This window comes from Kogia breviceps, chromosome 4, assembly GCF_026419965.1.
Source record: "Kogia breviceps isolate mKogBre1 chromosome 4, mKogBre1 haplotype 1, whole genome shotgun sequence".
Classification (NCBI taxonomy): domain Eukaryota; kingdom Metazoa; phylum Chordata; class Mammalia; order Artiodactyla; family Physeteridae; genus Kogia; species Kogia breviceps.
In genome coordinates this window covers 18,265,548-18,290,192 of record NC_081313.1, presented here as the reverse complement: position 1 = coordinate 18,290,192, position 24,645 = coordinate 18,265,548, and the positions used below count along the sequence as shown (strand labels likewise).

The following is a 24,645-nucleotide window of genomic DNA, read 5'->3' as shown; positions in this document are numbered from 1 at the left end:
TGGGGATTAAGGGAAGAGTATGTCTCAGCTTTTCCTACCTGTTTTGATGTGGGTATTTTCTCAGTCACTCGATATGCAGGGATCACTCAAGTACTTTCTGCATTTCTTTCAAAGGGAAATGTTCCATGTGTACCTGTATATTCTGTGTCCTTGGGAAGAGGGAAATTCAGGAGCCTTCCTTATCATCATCTTAATTCAGAGCCTGAATGAATGGAATTTCATGCTTACTTTTAAATGAAGTCTTAGGGTATAAGAAGTTAAACTATTTTCCCATGATGACATATCTAGTAAGCAGTTGATCTCTTATCTGTGATTCTCCCTTGCTACTACATAGCTGTCATAGCTACATAACTGTCAGCTTTGTGTGATTATTGCTATAGATTAAATCTGAGTCTCATACTACTTTAAAATCCAATAATGAATGGAAACATTTTAAATTTTATTACAGTTTAGGTGGCCAAATTAATTTCATTATTGATTTTCAGATTAATCAGTACATTAATATTATCCTTGCTTTATTATTGATTCACATACAAATTAGTCACAATATATGACATTTTCATCATTGGAGTAAAAAAACAATAATTTGTTTATTTATTTTTTTTCTAAAGTGGTCAAAATATTGTCATGGTGTAGAGATTTAAAGTGATTATTATGTATCATACAACAAGAAAACAAACATTATTTCCTTGGGGCTCATAAAAATAATTGAAAATGTATATGGTAACTATATATTTGTGAGTCAGCTATCTTTGATGTCAGGGACCTGAGACTCAATTTTTGCTTATGACAGGGCAATTTGTTTTGGATGGCTTCCTCTAGACATTTTCCCCTGTCACAATATATTAGAACTTTATTTCCTTCAAGCAAAAGACGATAATCCATTTTTTCAAGCCCTTCAAGTTGTTTCTCAGGTGATTTCTTACATTTGGCCTATCCAAATTAACATTTCTTTGCATATTTACAAAGTATAAAGAGTTTCAGTTTCTTATCCTCTTAAATGAAATAAAGATTCAGTACATTTAGGAGAAAATGAACCTACAACATATGCCATTGTAAATTGAGCAATTAACACTAGATTTTGGCGTTGAGATATTACTGTTGCTGGATATTCCTGAAAAATTGGAAGTGATTGGCAAATATGTCCAAGATATGCTTTGAAAAGACTTGAAACTTATATATGTATAGTTAGGTTTTCAACTGACCAGTAGCAATTCTCACCAAGAAAGAGAGAGGTATGCAGCTTCTTTCTCCTCTCATTACCTTTATTTTATTTATTTTATTTTATTTTATTTTATTTTTGTGTGTGTTATATTTTCATTTTAAACTAGTTTCTGAGATTTATTTTTTGTCTGACTGATACTTAAAAGAATTTCTGATGGATGGAAAAGTGAAAGCATATTGAAAACTTCTCATTTTAATCTACATCCTACCTTGAAAATACTGAGATGTAGAAATTTGATAAAACTCAGAAGTAGCAAGGCTGCTTCCTGAAGTCTCAAAAACAAACAATGATAGATTTTACTGAGTGCTGTGGGATTTGTTAAAGTCCTAACTTCCTATAGGATTTGAAGAGAGATGATATATCAATTAATAATATTGCTTAACTCACTTATATACATTTTAGGGTTTCCGAGTGTTCTATAGCAGTTCTGATAGATTTATGATACAGTATTAAGGGAACAATTCTCTTATCTCTCCCCAACTCCTGCTCCCAAACTCAACAACAATCTCTCTGTCTCTGTAGAATGAAAAGACCGAGAGAAGAAAACGCTAATGTTACATGAAGAATTCTGTGCTTTGGTTCTTGGTTCTACAGAGAGGTGTGATTGTCTTACAGTGAAAATATCTTATCAGTAAGTTTTTGATGTGATTAAAGGTAAAAGCTTCATGCCTTAAACAACTTCTATGTACCATTGTAGGCTTATCGGTGTTGTTCAGGATATTCATTGCTTCTACTTAGTAAACACACCCCACTACTGCTCATTGAAGGAGCCACAGGGAGACAAATAAGTGGTAACTATTGTAATAGCAAGCCAACGCCTACTCTTAGAAAAGTTTATCATCATGGCTTTTTATTCTGGGTTCATACTGAAAACCATGTGTTTTTGCCATTATATCACATCTTAATATAGCCAGCACCATCCTCTCTACTAGAAGCCCAAAGGACATTCATTATATTTTAGTTTTGCTAGTTCTAAAGCATGTTTCTTTATCTTTTCAGTAACTACTTAAATCCAACATAGCCTATATTATCTATCATTCTCTAAATTGAAAGGTCATCTGTTTTTATCATGGACAGAGAGGAAGATACTATAATTTCTGATTATTAAGAAATTAAGCAGTTCTCAAAAAAGGGAACAATTTATATTTGCTGAAGCTCAAAAAGTATACAGGCTATAGTTAAGAGTCATCCATATATATTAATAAAATGTTTTCAGGTCTGTAAACCAGATGACAGGCTGCATGAAAATCTAGGCCCAAAACTTACCCTCAAATAAAATCTCTCATTTATATCACAATTGTAATGAAACCAAGGAATTGACTATTAAGACCACAACAGATTCTGAATAATGGTTTTCTTGGAAAATTGTAGGTATTTTTCTTCAGTATCCCAAGTCATTCTGAAGGGTAAATGAAACAGACACTTAGCCTTCAGTAAACAGAGATGGAAGAGCTCTCAGAGATATTTACTATTAGCATCTACAATAGATTAAAATGTTTTAGAAAACTTTATAAGACTAAGATACAAAATAAAATTATTATCTATAGAATATATGATTGAGTTTCTCAAAACAGCCATGGTAAGCTTGCAGTGAATATTTGGTAATAAATGAATAAGTAAATATATAATTCCAATAAATGAAGATCCTTCAATGAACATTTTCTAGATATGAAATTCACTAGAGTTTGAAAACCAGCATTTTCAGAAAATATTAAATATACCACCCCATGGATCTAAAAAATTTAGGTTTAATAACTTAAGGGACACTGAGGGAAAAAACATTTTTCCTTGAAGTCCCTAATGCTTAATAAACATATAATATTCTAATAGTCCCAAATAATTTGCTCAATGACACTCTGTAAGTATTAAAATTCTCTAGCGTAAATTCATTTTAACGTCTTTCCTTCTTGCGTTTAGAACAGGATAATTGAACAGATACCTTTATTTTTTTATTTATTTTATAGTAGGTCCTTGTTGGTTATCTATTTTAAATATAGCAGTGTATACATGTCAATCCCAAACTCACAATCAATCCCTCCTCCCCACCCTTACCTCCTTGTAACTATAAGTTCATTCTCTAAGTCTGTGAGTCTGTTCCTGTTTTGTAAATAAGTTCATTTGTATCATTTTTTTTTGATTCCGCATATAAGCGATATCATATGATACTTGTCTTTGACACACACAGATGCACACATTCACATATATAGAGAATATAAATGATAAATAAATATGATATAAATTGAAATTTTAAGAAATTCTGAAACATTATTAAGAAAAATATTTTCTATATATATATATATATGTAGTGTTTATCTGTTGATCTGCTCTTTATTTTAAATGAAAAATAAATGCTGAAAGATGTTCTGATATTGGCCATCTGTTTCCTTTCCTCTGTTTTTTGAGAAACTGTGGGAGGCTTGTAAACTCTATTCACTAAAATCATTGAATTATATTGTCACTTTTCAAATGAAGTAAACCAGAATATGTTTTTTATAGTTACCTTTGTTTACCTCATTCATTACTTTGCATGTTCTCTGGATCCAATTTCTTTCAGGGTTATGCTCTCTAACAGTCTCTTCTCCTGAATCATTAGTTTCATCTCTCCCTTTGTCTCACTCTACAAGCTAGCTCAATAATTTTTTTAAAAGAAAAACAAACAAAACCACCCCAAACCAAACATTTATAAGCATAACTCATATTTATTTGAGTACTTACTAAGTGTCAAGCATTTAACCTGAATCAAATCCCTTAACCTCCACAGCAATCCTATGAAATAGATATAATATTATCCTCTTTGACCAATAAACTCATTGAGATACAGAGAACTTAATTACTGCTTACTACACTAAAAATTGTCAGAGCCAGGATTGGAAACCAGGCTCAGGTGCATTTTCTGTGTGTTGAGTCCATTAGCTCCTCTGTCCCCAGTGCAAAAAAAAAAGAAGATTACTTTCCAGACTGTCTTATTTTTAGACTGTAGTATAAAATAAGAAACATTTATTATGTCATATTTTTCATGGTCAGAAGTCTGGGCACAGCTTGGTTGGTTTCTCTGCACTAGGCTGCAAAGAAAGTGTCACAGGACTTTGTTCCTTTCTCAAACTCTCTATCCTCATCCACGTTCCCATGATGGTTGGAAGATTTTAGTTCCTTGCTGTTGTAGGACTGAGGCCACTGCCTTCTTGCAGCCTGTCAGCTGAGGGTTGTCCTCTGCTTCTGAGGCCCTATTAGCCATTACTTCCCTTCCACATGGTCTTCTACAGGCCCTCTCACAACATAGCAGCTTACTTCTCCCAAACTAGTAAGAGAATTTCCCTCACCGGTCTGCTAAGACGGAGTCATATACCTTAACATAATTATAGAAGTGACATCTCATTATTTTTGCCGTAGTCTATTGGCTAGAAAAAGCACATGCACTTAGGGGAAGGGGATTGTATAAAAGTGCAACCCATAGGGGAGCATCTTATAATTCCACCTAACACACCAACCTCTCTGTCCCCCAAAGCTTTGTGCTTTCTTGTTCTGTTTTTAGTTCAGCCTCTCAAAGAAAGAGCCACTATTTGCAGTCTTGAACTTCTTGAACATCTCTGTGAGTTTCCTCCTATTTAAATCGAATCCCTACTCTCAGTTTGGTAGCATGCTCTGTTTTGTTTTTAACCTACATTCTGTTTAACCTCCTCTAGTTAATTATGTGATAGTATTTGACCATGCTATAGAATTGATTATCAAGGTCAATTTTATTCTAAATTGAATGTTAACTTTTATTGAACCTGGAATATATTAACTACTAAGTTTTATTTATTTGAAAAGTTTTTTCTTTAAATTCTCATCTCTCTTATCTTGGTTTATCTGCCCTTCTAACACTCCTTTGTTTTCTTTGCTAGCAGCCTGGTGTGCCATCTAAATATCAGTGGACTCAAGTTTTCTTCCCAAGTTTCTGTGGCTTCTTACTCTTTTTACTTGGAACATTCCATATGCAGTGATTCCTGAAATGCAAACTCTAAATTCAGATTTCTTAAAAGTCCATGGCAGAACTCATCCCAAATCCGGTTCAGCATCTTCTCTATTTTCCTTCTCACAAACTACTCCTCTTCTGGAACATTCTTTGATGGGCTTCTGTTGCCAGTTGTAGATATTCAAAGCCTTCCCCATTTTTTCTGTTTCTCTCCTATTTACATTTATATAGACATCAAATCCAATGGTTTTACCACACAAGTGGCTCTTCAATCTTCTCCCATGTCATTCAGAGACTTCTGCCTTTCTCATAAACTTTCACTTAGTATATACAAACACAACATCACATTTTTGTGCACATTTAAGTATTTGGTTTTGTTTTTAGCACATGAACATAAGCAAAAGTCTTCCCCAATCATTACTGACTGGATTTATGGCTCTCTAGAACTCTATATTGATATGATACATCCATGAGTTACTTTTAATAAATGCGTTGAAGAGATTCCTACATAAGCTCCTCATTTATATGCCTGATATGTCTTGTAGAAACAACCTTTAAAAGCATACATTGTAAAACTTGGGCTTCTCTGGTGGCGCAGTGGTTGAGAATCTGCCTGCTAATGCAGGGGACATGGGTTCGAGCCCTGGTCTGGGAGGATCCCACTTGCCGCGGAGCAGCTAGGCCCGTGAGCCAAAACTACTGAGCCTGTGCGTCTGGAGCTTGTGCTCTGCAACGAGAGGCCGCGATAGTGAGAGGCCCGCGCACCGTGATGAAGAGTGGCCCCCGCTTGTCACAGCTAGAGAAAGCCCTCGCACAGAAATGAAGACCCAACACAGCAAAAATAAATAAATAACCTACCCCAACATCTTCAAAAAAAAAAAAAAAAGAATACATTGTAAAATTTAAATATAATAATAACTAGTAACCATGTATGAACAGTAATAGAGCTGAAAACTCTAATGATATACTAAAAAAAAAAAAAAAAAAAGGTAGAATCAACCATTTAAGTCTCAAATCTCAAATTGAAGTTTGGAAAGTATAGTCTGTGGACCTCTACATTTTTGTGATGCAAAATAATCTGTGGAAAGCAATGCTTGTTAAGCCTTTGTTCTTTTCTCTGTCTAAACCCAATGCAACCACTTCCATTTCCAAGTACCATAAATTAAGCTATAGTGACTATATTCTTAGGTTAGGCACTCATGCTTTTTCATTTGGGTGTGTAAGTCTATTTTCAAATGTACGTACAGCCAGCCATCATATTAAACCATTATAATTCATCTACATTTATTACAGAAACATATTTTTGTAATCTATTGATCAGATTAGAATTAGCAAAACCTCTTAAAGGCAGATAACAGGCCAAGGTCATTTTGCTTATGGAAAAGCTTCTGAAGACTCAGCATCTGATGTGTAGCCTGGGGAGAGGGAATGATCCAAGGAATTTTAGCAGGAAATGACTCACAATAGAATAGTCAGACAGAGAAGAGTTATAGGATTTCAAAACTTGAGAGGTGGGCTTCCCTGGTGGTGCGGTGGTTGAGAGTCCGCCTGCCGATGCAGAGGATACGGGTTCGTGCCCCGGTCCGGGAAGATCCCACATGCCGAGGAACGGCTGGGCCCGTGAGCCATGGCCGCTGGGCCTGCGCGTCCGGAGCCTGTGCTGCGCAGCGGGAGAGGCCACAGCAGTGGGAGGCCCGCATACCGCAAAAAAAAAAAAAAAAAAAACAAACTTGAGAGGTAATGAAGTGATAAGAGGTAAAAGGAGAAATGTCAACACCTTTATTTTTGCCTAGGATCGGCCCTCTCTGACCCTGCAAAGGAATAACTTATTCCACATGGAGAAATCTTATGGATATATAGAAAGTGTCATTCTATTTTATGTAAATCACCTCCAAACGACAACTGTAATCTTCAATAGAAAACAGACTTTTGCTTTACAAACTCACAGATACACATATAAACACACATAGACACATATATTTTATCTCCCAATTAGTAACCATCTGGGTCTACTTTCATTTTAATACAAAATAATAGAATATTGACTGTTTCATGAAAACCGTTACCATTTTAATGAATGTCACTTTTTTTGCTTATTTTTATAATAAAAATATGACTTCTGTGTGTATTATGGGAAAAAATACAATTCTCCCTTGGTAGGTTTAGAGACATTATATGTTGACCTTTCATTTCACAGGTTTCCCTGATTGTGGGGACAAAGTCATCTGACCTTGTGTGACACCAATTAGACATTTCTATTGTATTAAATGTCTCATGTCAAACAGAAAATACATTTTTCTCTATTCTTTTCTGCCCTCTAAAAGAATGATGTCCTTCCTAACAAAATGAGAAATAAGAGCTATGAAATGAAATGGTCCTTAATAAAAGAAGATTTTGTTTTTCCCCCCTCAGTGTATTTTTTTTCTCTTCACTATTCAGAAAGAACAAGATTCCAAGATATCTTAGACAATACAATTTTCCTTAACTCTTTTGCTGCTTTGCATGCTTGAAAATAGCTTCCACAATCAGGCTTTGAGACAATGAATACATAGCTGGAATAAGTGAAATTCAGCATATGTTGCAGTGTCTTTTGAATATTTTGAAGTATTAAACCTTGCCCATTTGTACAAACAGTATCACTGGTGGAGCTAGAAAAAATTGACTCGACATGCCATATATTTTCACTGTCAAATATAGACACAGAATTTGACAGGGTTTTTTACACGTACAATTTTTCACAACTGAAAAGGAAACATTTTTCCTTATGTCTATGTTCTACAGTCCAGCTTGTCTAGGACACTTTTGAGCATATATTTGATGCAATGTGTTGTTCGATGCTCAGAATGTTAATGCAGTTATTCTTTGTAGTTTCATGAGATGTAAAGCCAACTGGGAAATTAGAATACAGCAGAAATAGATAAATCCTTGATTAAGAGCATGAATTTTCTTTTGCTTTGTTTCCAAATACTGACATTAAGAGTGAAAGGGGAAAATTTTTTTCCTAAATGCATTTAATATCTTGAAAAACATGATATTTCACAGTAGTATATGCGATATTAACCACTTGCAATTGAATTTATTAATGCTCATTCCCTTGAAGGATAATATTCACTATGAATTTCACACTTGTTAATTCAGTTTGTTTATCTTGATGAGCTCAAATGCTTGTGATTACCACTGTTTTGAAATTAGTTATACACGTGAAATGCTTCACCTCGATTGGAGAGTGTAGTTCTACCTTTCCAGGGTGCTGATCAGCAATACTGTAAATTTACCTCTTTCAGTTTGTTTTGTGTAGTTAATGTAATATAGTGGAAATATAAATTTAGATTCCTTTCCAGATGAAAATGTATTTTTTCATGACAGTCATATGAAATCAACATAGTAAAAGTCTCATCATTTATATTTCTAAGTATCATCAGATTGAACTGTTGTCTCCTAAAAGCAAATATTCCAATACACCATCTAGCTTTCTTTTTTGTTGTTTCATATTTATGATTTTTATTTATGTCATAACATCAAATGAATACAGGTTTCAGTGCAATCAAAAGAGGGCTATATTTTGGCTATGATTTATTTGTTAACATTATTCATGTATACAAATTTTTTTCTGAATTTTGCCAAATTCGAAGTGATATAATTTTTAGGGCTTCAGCCAGTGTGATTCTCCCACCTACAAATATAACATTATTATTTCCTTGAGGGTTAATTTCTGCTGCTGAGGCATGTGCCCTGGTTTTCACTGACACTGAAATATTACCTGCAGCTATAAATCTTGAGTCAATTTCCTATGAATGGCATTCTACAGGTACAGCATATATTAAGCCTGCCTCCCGCTTAGATATTGGTCTTACCACCATGCTTTATTAAGTTACAGGTTTGGTTTATGCTGTTTAATGTAAACTGACCTCTAATTTTCTTATAAATTGTTATATTTGATCACAAGTTAGAGTGATGGAAACCTCACTTTCAGATTTGGGATGAAGAGACTCTCTGTGTTCTGTTATTAAAGGACATCTCAGACAAAAGAGAACATTGTGATAATTATAATTGAATATGAGTCCATTTATTTCTTTTTAAAGCCTCATTAAGCTGAAAATAATAACTATAAACATATGTATTTCTCAGGTCTAAAATTAAGTGATCAGATAAAATATTTAAATATATTTTATGAAATAATATTTGATTATTTCTTGCAATATGAAGATTTAAAAGTTTTTCATATTTATTCTCTTTTTGGCTAGATTGGAACCTGAGATCTATTTTTAGTAAAGGTAATCTATGGTCTTGATAATTTAGCAACTTTTCAAAATCTGAGTTATACAGTTCTGTGTTATACATTCCAATTTATAAGTATCACCCCATGATGAGTTATTATAAGCTAAGACTATTCTAAAATATTGCATATGGGGACATAAACCTAGGTTACGTTTTTCTCATAAATTTCTCATAAACTGATCTTACTTTACACAAAAAATATGTTCACTTCAATTTTATGTGTGTGTGTGTGTGTGTGTGTGTTGATTAACCAATAAGATAAAAATTCTATAATCTTAAAATAGTGGAATTCATTGAAATACTACCTGTTTTCCTTTTTACTGATAATTTTTTAGTAAAATTTGCATCCCTGCTTCTTTATGACCTATGATCTGGATAGCATTTCTTTATTATAATTAAGATCAACATTGCAAAACTTGTTTGCACTGACATCATCTGTTCATTATTGTGAAATTTTGTGCTTTGTATTGAGAAAATAAATGCATTTTATGGCTATGCAAAAATAGCAAAGTGAGAAAAACACCATTTAATTTGACTACTGGATAAAAAGTTACAATAATAGCATGCTTTACTTGAACTACATTACTAGGAAATTTCTTTCACATTTATTAATATGGTGAGCCTCATGACTGAGCTAAGTAAAGTATTATTTATGTATATTCACAAATGGAAAAATGAAAGTAGCAAGAGAGCAAGTAATTTGGCCAACGTGGAGTAATGCCCTGAGATTTACACTCTAGACTATGATGTATAACGTGTTTCTGCTCTCTTTCCTCTCCTCTAAAGCTAAAGCAAACACACTCACTCTGCAACTCTATCTTCTCATTTTAATTCCACTTCTTTATTCCTTACTTTCTGCCTCTCCTGGATCTGTACTTACAGAACAACACCAACCATATGGGGGTATGTCTCTTGATTCTTCATATGGAAATCCATTTCAATTTTGAGCCTTTACAGCATTATTTTCCATGCTTCCTATTAAGTAACTTATGCCATAAACAAAATTTATAATCTTCTATATGGATTTCTGATAAAAGATGAGCATTTTATAGTCAAAAAATGGCCAATGGATAAAATTTACTTGATTTTTCTGTTAAGGAAAAAGTCAGTGTTTGTGAAACTAAACTACTCTAAAAAATGTCTTAATGAGAAAAAAACAAATCAGTGTAAAGAAGTAAGCATTCTTCAATATTGCCCAAGGTGACGTTTTTCCATGTCATGAGTGGTTTGAAAATATTTTTATAGGAGTAGCAACACACATGCACAAATGTGTGCATGTAATATAATTTTTAATTGTGATGATTGGAAGTAGATCTAGTTTAATTTCTATATTTTTAAGGGGTAAAAAACATGAAAAGTATGGAGTATAGAACTGTTCTAATTCTGAAATGTTTGCAAATTTGAGGCTGCATGCTCCACTCTATAAGTTAAGCTTTCTGAGATAGTACACATCTCATGAATGATAAATCATCACACCGTTGCTGATCAATTACAGATGTGACTGTATTGCAGCAAGCAATTGTCTCTTACCTAAAACTGATTATTCTTATTACCTGACAAGTCACTTCACAGTTTTAAATGAGAACCGAGGACCAACTATACAGATTGCTTGCACTCTTAGGGTGATTGATAAGGACTTAATTATAAATCATATTTTAATTGAGTTACTCTGTTCAACCAAGTATAACTTATGCAATTTGATGTATAAAATATTAATTCATGCTCTAATTGAGTTTGTAGTTTCACAAGGGCTCACTGCCCCAGAATGCAGTGGGTGAATTCAAAAATGATAGCTCTCTAACCTGCCCAATGAATGAGACTAATACATAAATCCTGCATCATCAATATAAAGGTCTGTGTCTGCAGTTTCTTCATTTCTCATCAAAATATAGCAGAGACAAGACTGAAATAAATCTGATTTCAAGTTCTTTAGAAAGGCAAATTCAAAGTGAAAATGCATATGGGTTTAATAACTGATTTTTCAACCTGTGTGTACATCTCAGAGAAGTTATCATCGTCATCATCCATTTATATTTATTGGGTTCCCACTTGGTTTTTGGCACTGGCGTAGACTGAGCAGAGAAAATAACGATATAAACTATTTCTAGAGTGCTAACCTTCACGAGAGTATTATTTCATGCATTCATAAATAATATTAAATCAGAGTATCAATTTTTAAACTAAAATACATTCATGAAACTTCCAGTATTTTTTAAAGAATTTTTTTCTGCTGCTTCCGATATTTTTGCCTTTTGAAAAGGGGCCTTAGCTCCATGAGTGGAATCCTAAGCTGATGCCTTTTGAGAAGCTTTTGAAGGCATATTGCTATGCTTCTCTTTCAGAAAACCTAAATGGCCTTTTTAGTTTTCATTGTCTGCTATGGTTTTTAAGTGCTTTGTAAGCTTTCCTGACTTGCGTCTTCCCCAGGAAGCGTCAGTGAATACGGGAAGTGTGGTCGCAGCCAGGAAAGTCACCCTCATTAAAGTGATGTTCTGAGGTTGCCCGTTTATTTGCTGTTTATAAAATGCACACTGTATTTGCTTACTGCGTAAATGTCAAAGACTGATTGTTCTGTCAGGACTGGAGACACAGCTTTTGATCTGATATTTACTTCCCTACACTTGTTGTCTCTCCTAATCATCAGAATAAGGACTTTCTAATTCTGAGCTTAACCTACGGGTGCTTTAATGATAGTTTGCCGCTTGCTATTCTATACCAGGAGGGCATGTGAATAAAAGATCTGCACTGAGCTACCAAAAAAATCAAGTGAAAATTTTAATTCAGTCTATAGAACAACAAAATGCTATTGAAATATTAAAATGCAAATAATGTAGTAATGCCTTTAGTATTGAATGCTTTGTTTTGAAAGACAATGAATTTCTTCTTGTCCCCTGTCAGTTGTGTGGCCCTTTTACTAAAATTAAAGTTTCATAAAATGAAAGTTATTTTATTATGAATCATTGGTCAAAAATATTTACTTACTATTTATTTTATGCCAGCTACTACGGAGCAGCACAGAAGTATTGAGAATAATTTTCTTGCTCTCTGAGAACATATGCTATAGCTGGACTATAATGCTTTATTTTACTATTATTCAAAATATGATCTCCGTCCCTTTATGGACCAGCAACATCTTAGATGGAGACTCTTTCACCAGCCTGGAATGAGGCTGAGTGAGGAGATAAACAGGTGTTGTAAGCAGCAAATAAGCCTTGGTGGTGAAAAGCCCCAGAGATCGTACAATTTAGCCTAAGCTAATTAACACCAGGAGAAAAGTTAAAGAGCTCATGTAAAACTTTAAACCTCTTTCTCATATAGAGTTGAATACTAAGTACATGAATAGTCAGCAAGTTTTTTTTTTTCCTGTACGCGGGCCTCACACTGTTGCGGTCTCTCCCGTTGCGGAGCACAGGCTCCGGACACGCAGGCTCAGCGGCCATGGCTCACGGGCCCGGTCGCTCCGCGGCATGTGGGATCTTCCCGGACCGGGGCACGAACCCGCGTTCCCTGCATCGGCAGGCGGACTCTCAACCACTGCGCCACCAGGGAAGCCCTATATAGTGGATTTTATTCCTGGGGTTTTGCTTGTTTGCTTGCCCTCCACCTAATATGATTTGCTTTAAGAATATTCAATATATAGTTATTCTAATTTATAAATAAAAACACAGGACTTCTATTTTATAGTATGCTTCATTAAGTTATATTAAATAGAAAAAAAAGCCAGGCAATTTTTAAAACGATGAATTTATATATTTACATAAACTGCAATTTTCCCATCCAAGGTAGTTAAATAGAGTGACTTTGATGTATAACATCTCTTAATTATTTTAAACATGCATATTACTTTTTAAATCTCCCCTATGTGAGATGTAAAGTTACTTATAGTTAATTTTCTCAATGTCATTATTTTATGGTTTCTGGTTTCTTCTCAGGCATTGGTTGACTCTGTTTATTGTATTATACTTTCTATTTTCATCACTTTTCTCCTTTTTCAGGTCACATGTCAGAAACTAATCATGGGGAAAAAAACTCAAACTCTCCTCCTGGGTCAGAAGAAGGGAGGACCCAAGTGGGTTTAGTTCTGAAAGAGTTGCTTTAGTTTAAGGCTGAAGGAGTGAGAATTTGTTCCCCCGAATATCTTCCTACTTCTCAACAGATATAAGCCTCAGTTTCCTTCCCTCCTCCTCCTCCTCTCTAACCCTATCTTTGTAGGAACCCTTGAATGAGCTCAATGAAAAGATGATATTTTATTAGTCTAATTCATATGCCCTAGTCTAGTTCGTATGCCCTTTATTTTAATATGAAATTAAAATTAAACGGAAGGATTCACAAATAGAGCTTGTATATATTTTGAAGAACATTTGATTAGCCTAATCACATAAGTTTCTATTAATTTTCATTTCCATAATTAAACTCATGATTTTATATAGTTCTTGGGATCCACAACCATACTGTAAGCTATTGCAGCACACCAAGCAGTGGAACCCTGTGAAGCCAACTATATTCTTAGCAATTAAGAAGTTGAACATTCAGATACAGGAAAGTAAATTTCCACAGAGTACTGCTAATATCGGTGTCAAGTCTGTTCTCTTTCATCCCTGCCTTTCCCAAGTAGAATTTTGGCCCTGAGGTATTTTGTGAGTCCTGCTGTTCCCTTTCTAAAAAGGTAAGATAAATTGATGGCCTAGCATTCTAGTGAAACTTTTGCTTCTTCTATATTCTACTCACTGTTTTCTCCTGTTTCTAGAGTATCACCAATGATTCTCTTTCTGTTCTAATTCATATAATTGGAGCACCCATCTGCATTCCTTATCCTTCCTTTAACTCACTGTGCTGAATTTAGCCTCTTTAAAATATTTCCTGACTTTAAATCTAAAATCTAAGTAGCTCTAATATTTCCATGACTTTGCTACATAACACAGACAGGCTTTGAGATGAAAAGTCCATTTTCTTTTGAAAACTGGGGTTATACAAAGTTTACTTATACACAATTATGTACTTATACACAATTATGTACTTATACACAATTATGTGTCATGATTACAGAAAATAGCCTAATTATAGACTTTGCACAGATCTATATAGTGGTACATCATTTATTTCTGAAATCTGAAATACACACTACATAAGATTGTCATAAATGGTCATACATTTTTTCCCAGAACCTCAAAAATTTAAGAAATTTTTTCCCTATGCAGAGACATCTAAGTATAAAATTAGTATGTAAAGCCATCAACAACTCTTTCCCTACCAGACATATATATTTCATGATTGATTTACACAGGCCTGAGGATTTTCATCGATGAATAATTGAAATAGTTTCAAAATTTGAGAAATATTCCTGTATAAATACAGATGTAATTATACAGGCATATGTGTGTGGACAGACAGGAAAAACTGAAAGGGATTCCTTCTAAAGGCAAATTACAAGGGTGGCCTTGCAGGTCTCCTAGAAGAAAATCTACCCTGGGTAAAAATCAAATCTGTCATGACCCACCATAGCCTGAGGGTTTAGGGGACAATGGCTTCAGGTACAGCATGATACCTATTACTCAGATTGCCTCAATCCAGACACATTCAACTTTTGTAAGCATTCACTGGAGAACAAAATTATAATACTTTGGAGGCCATGCAATCTTCAAATGGAAATTTGATAAATGATACTCATAGAGGACTAAAAGAGACTCCCCTTACACCTTTCACACGGGGGTAATGAGGTTGGATTCCGAGCTGACGGTTTGAGGGCAGCAGGGCACCTACCTTCCTGAATGGTATGTCGGCAAAGCCATGGGCTAATCATTGCAGGAGGCAGGAAGTCTGGAGCTGCTGATATCAGAGGCAGCCTGAGAAGGCAAACTGGCCAGGTTTACTAGCGCCTTGTGATTTCTCTGCAGACTGTGAAATACCAGCACCCAAAGTGGCTGTACATACATATTAACAAGAATTTCTTTGTTCCCACTGGCAAATGAGCCCTAAACTCACAAGGAGTGCTTTTTAAAGTGACTTGATTTGACAGTCTGCTTGGCACATAGAAGTTACTCTACTGATTGCTGTCAGAATGAAGGCTATTTCAGTTCTTTGATTTCCTCAAAGCAACTGAAATGACTCTTCCCTGTTAAGGCATGCTGGACACAGTAAATTAAGCTGGGAGAAAGAAGAACTCGTAAGGACAGGTTGAGAAAATGCAACATTTGCCTTAGTTTCTTGGATGATTATGGGACTTATTATCTAAACACTGAGGTGCAGTTCTGACCAAATACACTGTTTAAAAGTGAATTTTCTGGTGCCAGCTCACAGCTGTCTTAAGTACACTCACTGCTTTGTGTATAGAAACCAAATTTAAGTGTATGCCTTTGCATCTGGAATATTATAACATCATTAATATTATTATAATTCTATTATTAGTGTCATCAATGGCAGAACGAGGATTATTTATTGCCCAAATGCTTATTACACTGAGTTTTTAAGTTAAAATGACCAGCATTGTAGGGAATTCTCGTCTAGATTATAATCAGTTTAAAAAAACCGTACAAATGTGTGACATTCTATGACTTTCTTGGTATTTGTGGCTATATTACTATTTTTTAAAAATATATATGTGTATATATGTATGTATATATACTTTCTTTGTGTATATACATGCATATATATACCCACACATAAATATATGTATCTGAGGATTTGAGTTTGTTTCCATTAAAAGGTGCAAATAATATTTGTAATAAAATATTTTTTAGGCTCTCGTTTACCACTTGGTCTATGTCCTGAAATTGTGCACCAAACTCTTTAAGGTGGTACAGGTCTCTTCCGTAGAGTAGCAATATGCTTCCTGGCATCTGGACGCATATAATGTTCCACTAACATTATCTTTAAATTAAAAAACAAAATTGAATATCCCAAGGCATAAGGAATAATAATAAATTATATAATTCACCCATAGTATCTGGCACATGTTATTTGTTTAATTTCTGTTTCCCTACTCATACACAATTATGTATCATGATTATAGAAAATAACCTAATTATAGACTTGGCACAGATCTATATAGTGGTACATCATTTCTTTGTCCTTCTTTTTTTTTTTTTTTTTTTTTTTTTTTTTTTTTTTTTTTTTGCGGTACGTGGGCCTCTCACTGCTGTGGCCTCTCCCACTGCGGAGCACAGGCTCCGGACGCGCAGGCTCAGCGTCCATGGCTCACGGGCCCAGCCGCTTCGTGGCATGTGGGATCTTCCCGGACCGGGGCACGAACCCGCGTCCCCTGCATCGGCAGGCGGACTCTCAACCACCGCGCCACCAGGGAAGCCCTCTTTGTCCTTCTTGTTTTAGTATGTTCAAAAATTGAACATTGTTATAGTCAATTCCATGGAGTATGATAGATACAGAATTAATTTCTGAAATCTGAAAACATGAAGTATATTTATAGAGTAGTGCACTGGTTTCAAAAGTAAATAGTAAGAATCAGTTGCATTATATATTAGATTGCTATTCAGGAATCAATCTTTTAATTTGATAGCAAAATTCCCTTTAGTTCAGTGAAAGCATCATTCAGTCAGTCTTAAGGGAACAAACTAAAATGATATTGGAGTTAAACTGAGCTAAGAGATTACATTACCGCTAGTAAGATGGATGAAACTAATGCCAAAAGATATGTTTATAAGTTTTTCAATATAAAGGAGTCCTTCTGCAAATTATCCCGTTTAAATGTACTCTACGATGTTTATATGTATTTGGTTTTGTGTGTGTGTGTTTGTGTGTGTGTGTGTACACAGGCTCATTTGAAAATTGATTAGTTTTTATGTGAACCTTATACTAATGACTTTGTGAGTTATTTAATATAGTAATAATAAAACTAGAAATTGTTTAGCATTTGCTTAAAATCTTAATATTATGTGAGTATGTGTTGGAGATAGTTTAATAATTTTGGCATCCTCAATTCATGTCGTTCATTTCTGGCTGGTGCACTTACCGATATTAACCTACCTGTCTAAAAAGCCTTAAATAATTAATAATAAGATCTGGAGCTGGCATACATCACATTCTTTTGTCAGGACATTGTCTTTTTTCACTCCTAGCCAGAAAAGAGCTTTAGAAATGTGACCTCCAGGGTGGGTGGTTCTGTGCCCACTTAAACCCTAATACTATAGAAAGAGAGACAGATTTCAACAGAATTTGAAAAAATGGAATTTTAAATTTCTTTTTCAAATCTCATTCATGGAGTTTGCAAAAGATGCGTGGCAATGCAGTCACCCAGTTCCTTGAGTGCAAAACCTGAATGACGTCCCTGATGACTTCACTTCCTGTTTCCCTATCAACTTGCAATCTTTCCCATGACCTCAGTGACCTCTGATGTTTATGATCTTTCTTCACCTCTTCTTTTGGCATCTACATTCTCTAGGTTTCTATTTCATCTCATCAGGAGAAACTTTTCAATCCTCTTAGGCAACCTTTGGCCCCTATTCCCACTATGTACACTTTGGAGTACCCTTTTCTCATCCTCCCATAGCTGCAAACTCTCTCTAGATGGGATACCGTCCAATACCATCTATATCAGTTTGTTAGAGCTGTCATAACAAAATACTACAGACTGTGTGGCTTAAATAGCAGAAATTTATTGTCTCCCAGTTCTGGAGGCTGGAAGTCCAAGAGCAAGGGTTTGTCAGGGTCAGTGTCTCCTGAGGCCTCTCTCCTTGACTTGGTACATGGCCACTTTCTCACTGTGTCCTCACATGGCCTTTCCTGTGTGCATGTGCATCCTGGTGTCTCTTCCTCTTCTTATAAGGGTACCAGTCATATTTGATTAGAATCCCACCCTAAAGGTCTCATTTACCTGAATTACTTCTTTAAAGAGCTTATCTCCAAATATGCTTCTATTTTGAGGTACTGAGGGTTGAAACTTCAACACATGAATCTTGGGGAGTGGAGGGCACAATTCCACCTATAACACCATCATTTTTGAAAAACCTGATTATTCTCAAACTTAGGTTCAGATTTCTTAGCTCCAGATATATACAATGTCTTTTGACTTTGCAGGTGTGATGTGTATTACATATCTCACTTACTGGCTAGAGGTTGTATTTTCACCAGCAGAATGTTCAGCGTTTGGAACAACAAGTACCGCAGAGTAGGTGCTCGAGCAGTATCTGCTGAATATATGAACTGAGACAGAAAGGTTACGGTGGTGTTTAGTAGAAATCAGAAAATAACGTTTACAAAGAAGTAAATACAGACGTTTCCCCTCTAGCTTGACAAGATAGTGTATATAAGTTTATCATTATTATTATCAGTGTGTGATTCTTGCAGCATTCCAGATGGATAAAAAATAAAGCCCAGTGAATGAAATAATCCCAGTGAATTAAATTCATAAAATACCCCTTTTCAATCCACACACCTATAAGTAGAGTGAAAATAACACTAAAAGCCTAAGAACACATGAATAAATGAATAATAGTGAATGTATATATTAATGAATAAATAGGAAATTAAAATAAGAAAACAAAAAGCAAAGGTCCATTTATTTGTTTAATTCTTATTTTGTGGAGTCATCTAACTTTTTAAACTAATGTCTTTATTTTGAGATGATTTCAGATTCACATTCAGTGTAAGAAACAGTATACAGTTTCCACGGATCCTTTACCCAGTTTACCCCAGCATTTTGCAAAACTGCAACAAAATATGACAATGTATTTTGATCCAGACAAGATTCAGAACATTTCTGTCGCCTCAAGGATCCTTCATGGTGCTCTTTTATAGCTACACTCACTGTCCACCGGCCCCCATTTCCTTAGTCAACCCCTAGCAACCACTAGTGTGTTCTCCATTTCAACAATTTTATCATTTTAAGGTTGAAGAGCATTGTCTAAATGAAATCTGAAATATGTAAACTTTTGGAAATGGCTTTTGTTTTTTTTTTCACTGAGCATAATTGTCTGGAGATCCACCTGAGCTGTGGCATGCATCAATAGTTTGTTCCTTTGTATTTCCTGTGTAATATCTCATCATTTGGATGTACGGTATTGTGTTTGGTGATTCATCCTTTGCAGAACGTTTAGATTTTGCTACAGTTTTGGGCTATTACACATAGAGACGCTGTGAATGTTTGTTTACAAGTTTCTGTGTGAATGTACATTTTCCTGTCTCTGGCATAGATGCCAAGGAGTGCAGTCTCCAGGTCATAAAACAGTTGCATGATTGGTTTGGTTTGGTTTTTTACGAAACTTGCAAACTGTTTTCCCGAGTGTCTGTACCATTTCACACTTACACCAGCAATGTTTGAGTGATTCTGTTTCTTGGGAGCCTTGCCAAAATTTTGGTGTTGTCAATATGTTTCATTTTATTTTTTATAATTTTATTTTTAGCGTTATTGAGATATATGAAAAATTGCATACACTTAATGTATACAGTTTGATGAATATGGATATGTATAGATACCATCACCAGAATCAATGCAATAAACATAGTCATCACTTCCAGAAGATTTATTGTGTCCCATTAACTTTGTGTGTGTGGTAAGAGCACTGAGCATGAGATCTACCCTCTTAATCAGTTTTTAGGTGAACAACATTGTATTGTTAACTGCGGGCACCATTTTATGTGGCAGATCTCTAGGTGTTATGCATCTTGTATCACTGTACCTTTATACCCCTTGAATGACGACTCCTTTCCTGATAGTTGTATAGTGATAACTTGTGATTTTAATTTTCATTTCCTAATGAGACTGTGAATTAGTGCTGCTTTATTAACATTCGTTGTATTTCTCCACCGAAACTATCAGATATTTCTTTTCGGGAGAGGTTTCAAATGTACATTTCAATTGCCTTAGAAATGTAGAGGGCTATTCAAATTATCTGTCTCATATTGGATGAGTTGTAGTGAGTGTGTTTCCCAAGGAAACCATCCATTTCATCTAAGTTTTCTAATGTATGTATTTAGAGTTCATAGCATTTTCTTTTTTTTTTTTTTTTTTTGATGTCTGCAAGTTCAGTTGTGATATCCCCTGTTTCATTCATGATACTAATAATTTGTGTCCTTTCTCTTTTCCTGTCAGTTTTGCTAGAAATTTTTCAGTCATATTTGTCAATCAACTTTACAAAGAATCAGCTCATTGCTACATTTGTTTCTATATTTTTTGTTTCTATATATTTTTTCTGTTTTCAGTTTCATTGTTTTCTGCTCTTATTTACATTATATCCTTCCTTCTGTTGGCTTTGGATTTATTTTACTTTTTTGAGAATAGAGCTTGGGTGATCATTTCGAGACTTTTCATTTTCTTTAATGTTTTTATTTAGTGCTACAAATTTCCCTCCCAGCAATGCATTAGTTATTTCTAACAACTTTTTTTTTTTTTTTTTTTTCTTTTGTGGTATGTGGGCCTCACTGTTGTGGCCTCTCCCTTTGCGGAGCACAGGCTCCGGACGCACAGGCTCAGCGGCCATGGCTCACAGGCCCAGCCGCTCCGCGGCATGTGGGATCCTCCCAGACCGGGGCACGAACCCGTGTCCCCCGCATCGGCAGGCGGACTCTCAACCACTGCGCCACCAGGGAAGCCCTCTAACAACTTTTGATATGTTGTATTTTTATTTCAATTCAATTCAAAGCATTTTGTTATTTCCTTTGGAACTTCCTTTTTAGCCCACAGATTATTTAGAAGTGTGCTGTTTCGTTTCCATATGTTTGAAGCTTTTCTATTATCACTGTGTTCTGAGGACACACCCTTTATGATTTTAATTATTTTAAACTAGGTGAAGTTAATTTTATGGCCCAGAATATGGTGTATTACTGTTGGTGCATGCCATGCTATATGAGTTCATTAGATCCTGTTGGTTAGTTGTGTTGTTGAGTTCTATATCCTTGTTGATTTTCTGTTCACATATTCTATCAACTGTTTAGAAAGGAATGTTGAATTATCTAACATTAACTGTGGATTTATCAATTTTTCCTTTTGGTTCTATCAGATTTTGCTTCACATATTTTGCAGCTCTGTTGTTTGTTGTATACCAATTTAGGATAACTACGTGTTCTTGTTAGATTGACCCTTTAGTCAGTACGTAATATCCCTTTGTCATTTGTAACTTTATTTGCTCTGAAATCTTCCTTATATGATATTAATATAGCAATTGCTGTTTTATTTTGATTAATATTTATATGATAATTCTTTTTCTAGCCTTTTAATTTCTACCAACCTAAATCATTATATAGGAAGTTTCTTGTAACATATATGCAATGTTTTTAAATCCATTCTGCCAACCTCTGTATTTTAATTAATGTGTTTAGGTAATTTATATTTAACATACTAATAAGTATAATATTGTTGATATGTTAGGGCTGCCATTTTATTTTTGTTGTTTGCTTGTTCTCAGGTTTTCTTTCTTTCTTTTAGTTTTCTGCCTTTCTATGGGTTACTTGAACATCTTTTACAATTCCATTTTTATATACTTACAGTGTTTCTGAGTGTGTCACTTTGTATAGCTTTGTATTGGTTTCTCTGTGTATCTTCACTATCTATCCATAACTTATCACTAGTGTGATATTTCATCAGTTCAAATGAAGTGTAGAAATCTTCCTTCATGTGCCTTAGTTTCCTCCATTTATAATAGTCTTAAATATTTACATGTAATAGAACTACACCAGACAATGTTATAATTTTTGCTTGAACAATCAAAGATGATTTAGAAAACTAATGAGGAAAAGATAAATGTGTATTCATGCGCTCTTACCTTTCTATCATGTATTCTTCCTTCATGATGTTTGAAGATTCCTTCTCCTATCATTTATTTCCTAGTTTGAGATGTTTCTTTAACCATTCTTTTAGGATAGGTTGTTGGTGATAAATTCTCTTACTCTGCATTCATCCAGAAATGTTTTGATTTCTCTATAGTTCCTGGGATATATTTTACTGGATATAAAATTCTGAGTTGACAATTCTTTTCTTTCAGTACTTGAAAAATATTGTGTCACTTTTTTTCTGGCCTCTATGGTTTCTAATGAGACACTCACTGTTATTCATCTTGGTTTTCTTTTATAGGTAAAGTATCATTTCTCTTTTGCTGCTTTTGAGATTTTTTTGGTTTGTTTTTAGTTTTTAGAAGTTTGGTCATGATGTGTTTTCAGGTGGATTTATTTGAGCTTATCTTGTATGGAGTTCATTCAGCTTCCTGAGTCTATAGGTTTATATTTTTTGCCAAATTTAAGAAGTTTATAGTCATTGTATTTGAGCACTTTTTCAGTTTATCCTCTTTCTTCTCTTCTTCTGGGATTCCAGTGATGTGGATACTAGATCTTTTGTTATAGTCCATGGGGTCTTGAGGCTCTGTTCACATTTTTTACCCTATTTTCTCTTTGCATTTCATTCAGATAGCATAATTACAACTGTTCTGTGTTCCAGGTCACTGATTCTTTTTTCTGTCCTCTCCATTCTGCTGTTCAGCTCATCCCCATTAAGTTTTTTTTTATTGGGTTTTTCATTCCTAAAATAGCAGAGGTTTCCACTGAGACTGTGGGTGGAGTAAAAGTCAGTTTCATTACCATCAGTGAGGATGAAAGCCACGCTCCCTACTTGACCTTCTCTGACATAACTGTGCCAGAAGGGTTGGGGCACCTGGTATAGCCTGACAAGTGTAGATGTCTTGAATACCCACTCAGCCTTTCCTGGGATGAGTGAGATGAGGCAGTAACTTTTTTTTTCTGTGGTATTTTGCTGAATTACAGCAGTTTTTACCTAAAAGTTTCTCTCTCGCTTAACTGACCCTTTTCTGGTCCTTTGGTTGGAAAATGCAGGCTTTTGCTGAGGATTGTTCTCTGTACCCATTGGCACTTCTGGAGCACCAGCTCCCTTAGCTCCAGTCTGTAATACACAAGGCCAAAAGAAAAACCTAGAGAACATATCATTGTGCCATTCCGTGGGTCTGAGATCCCTGGCTTATCTTTCTTTTCTCTCCACCCTTCAGAATCTTCTATGTTCATTTTGTATATAAATCCTTGAGATTTTTAGTTGGACTCAGTGGGAAGAATAGGGAAATAGACATCTACTCCATCTTTCTGGAATCAGAGGTCTGATCAAATCATTTAATTTTAAAACTTGACATAACTTTAAAAGTTCAACACTCCAAAAGCTGCAAAAGGTCATTTTATACTTTAGAAAACCCAAGCAGTAATGTGAATTGTCTAGTCCCTGTCTCAGGGGAACTTTTTAACAGAAAAGATCATGACATTATTCAATAATTTTTTTTTCTATATCATCCTGTTTCTTTAAGATAAAGCTAATTATAGACAATGGTGCAGTTTTATTAAAGTCACTTTTCATTGCACAGACTCATATATGCCATCTTTGTTTCTCTCTCTCTCTTTCTTCTTTTCAGTCCTCTTCATCATTGCTTAGAGTAGTTATGTGATGCAAACAACCGATTACTAAAACCTTTAAGAAAACTGTTAGTCCTGCAATCTTGGGTCCTGAAACTAGAGAATATAAAGCCAAGCTTCTAGTGTTTCTTAATCTGTAGGAAATAAGCAGTATCATACAAAGGCATTTACGTTTACTGGGTCAACAGAGCCCAAGTGGTTTACCCCTTCAGATTCTGGAAGCATGGGATAGAAGGTAATGTTGTCAGACTTGGATTTTAGTTCTGATTCTGTGTGGGGTTTAAACATGGCTGTTGTGCAGGCTATGAACTCCTCTTCTCCATAAGTTTCCAGTAATGACTGTCTTCAGGATTATTAAAATGATTAAATGAAATGATGTTTGTTAAGCACATAGAAAAAATTACAAATGTAATAAATGGCAGATATCAGACATTACAGTCATTTTAGGGTTTTTTTTTTTTAATTTGGAAAGTGAGATGATACATAATATAAGAAGCTATTGTTTGATTGTAAGATGTTTGTAACATCTTTAAATAGTACATTTGGTTGAATATGTGCTTTTGCTATGAGAAGTTTTAAAAATTTTCTGGATTCATTAATTGGCAGAAGTTAATGATATGAAGTCATTGTGAAAAAAAATTTTTTTTCCTCAGCATTGATGTTTTAGAGACTTATTATAATGGTAAGAAAATGTGGTAATGTGATAGGTCACCACAAGGCAAATTATAGTCCCTGACACTGACCAGCTGTTCAGCTTGTCATTAAAAAGAAATTACTTTACAACATAGAAATCCATCCTATCCCTTCATTCAGGATATACCTGCCCCATAAA

At 34.8% G+C, this 24,645-nt stretch overlaps 1 protein-coding gene across 5 annotated transcripts in view; it reads left to right on the top strand.

The window, feature by feature from the left end:
* The window catches only part of CDH12 (cadherin 12), a 1,002,553-nt gene that overhangs the window by 469,286 nt on the left and 508,622 nt on the right, over positions 1–24,645 (top strand). The window contains exon 3 of one of the 5 annotated variants that reach the window (XM_067030821.1): positions 10,341–10,361. The exons of the other annotated variants lie outside the window; for them this stretch is intronic. The gene's annotated coding sequence lies outside the window, so the exon portion shown is untranslated. The remainder of the gene's footprint in view (positions 1–10,340; positions 10,362–24,645) is intronic. 5 annotated transcript variants of the gene reach the window in all.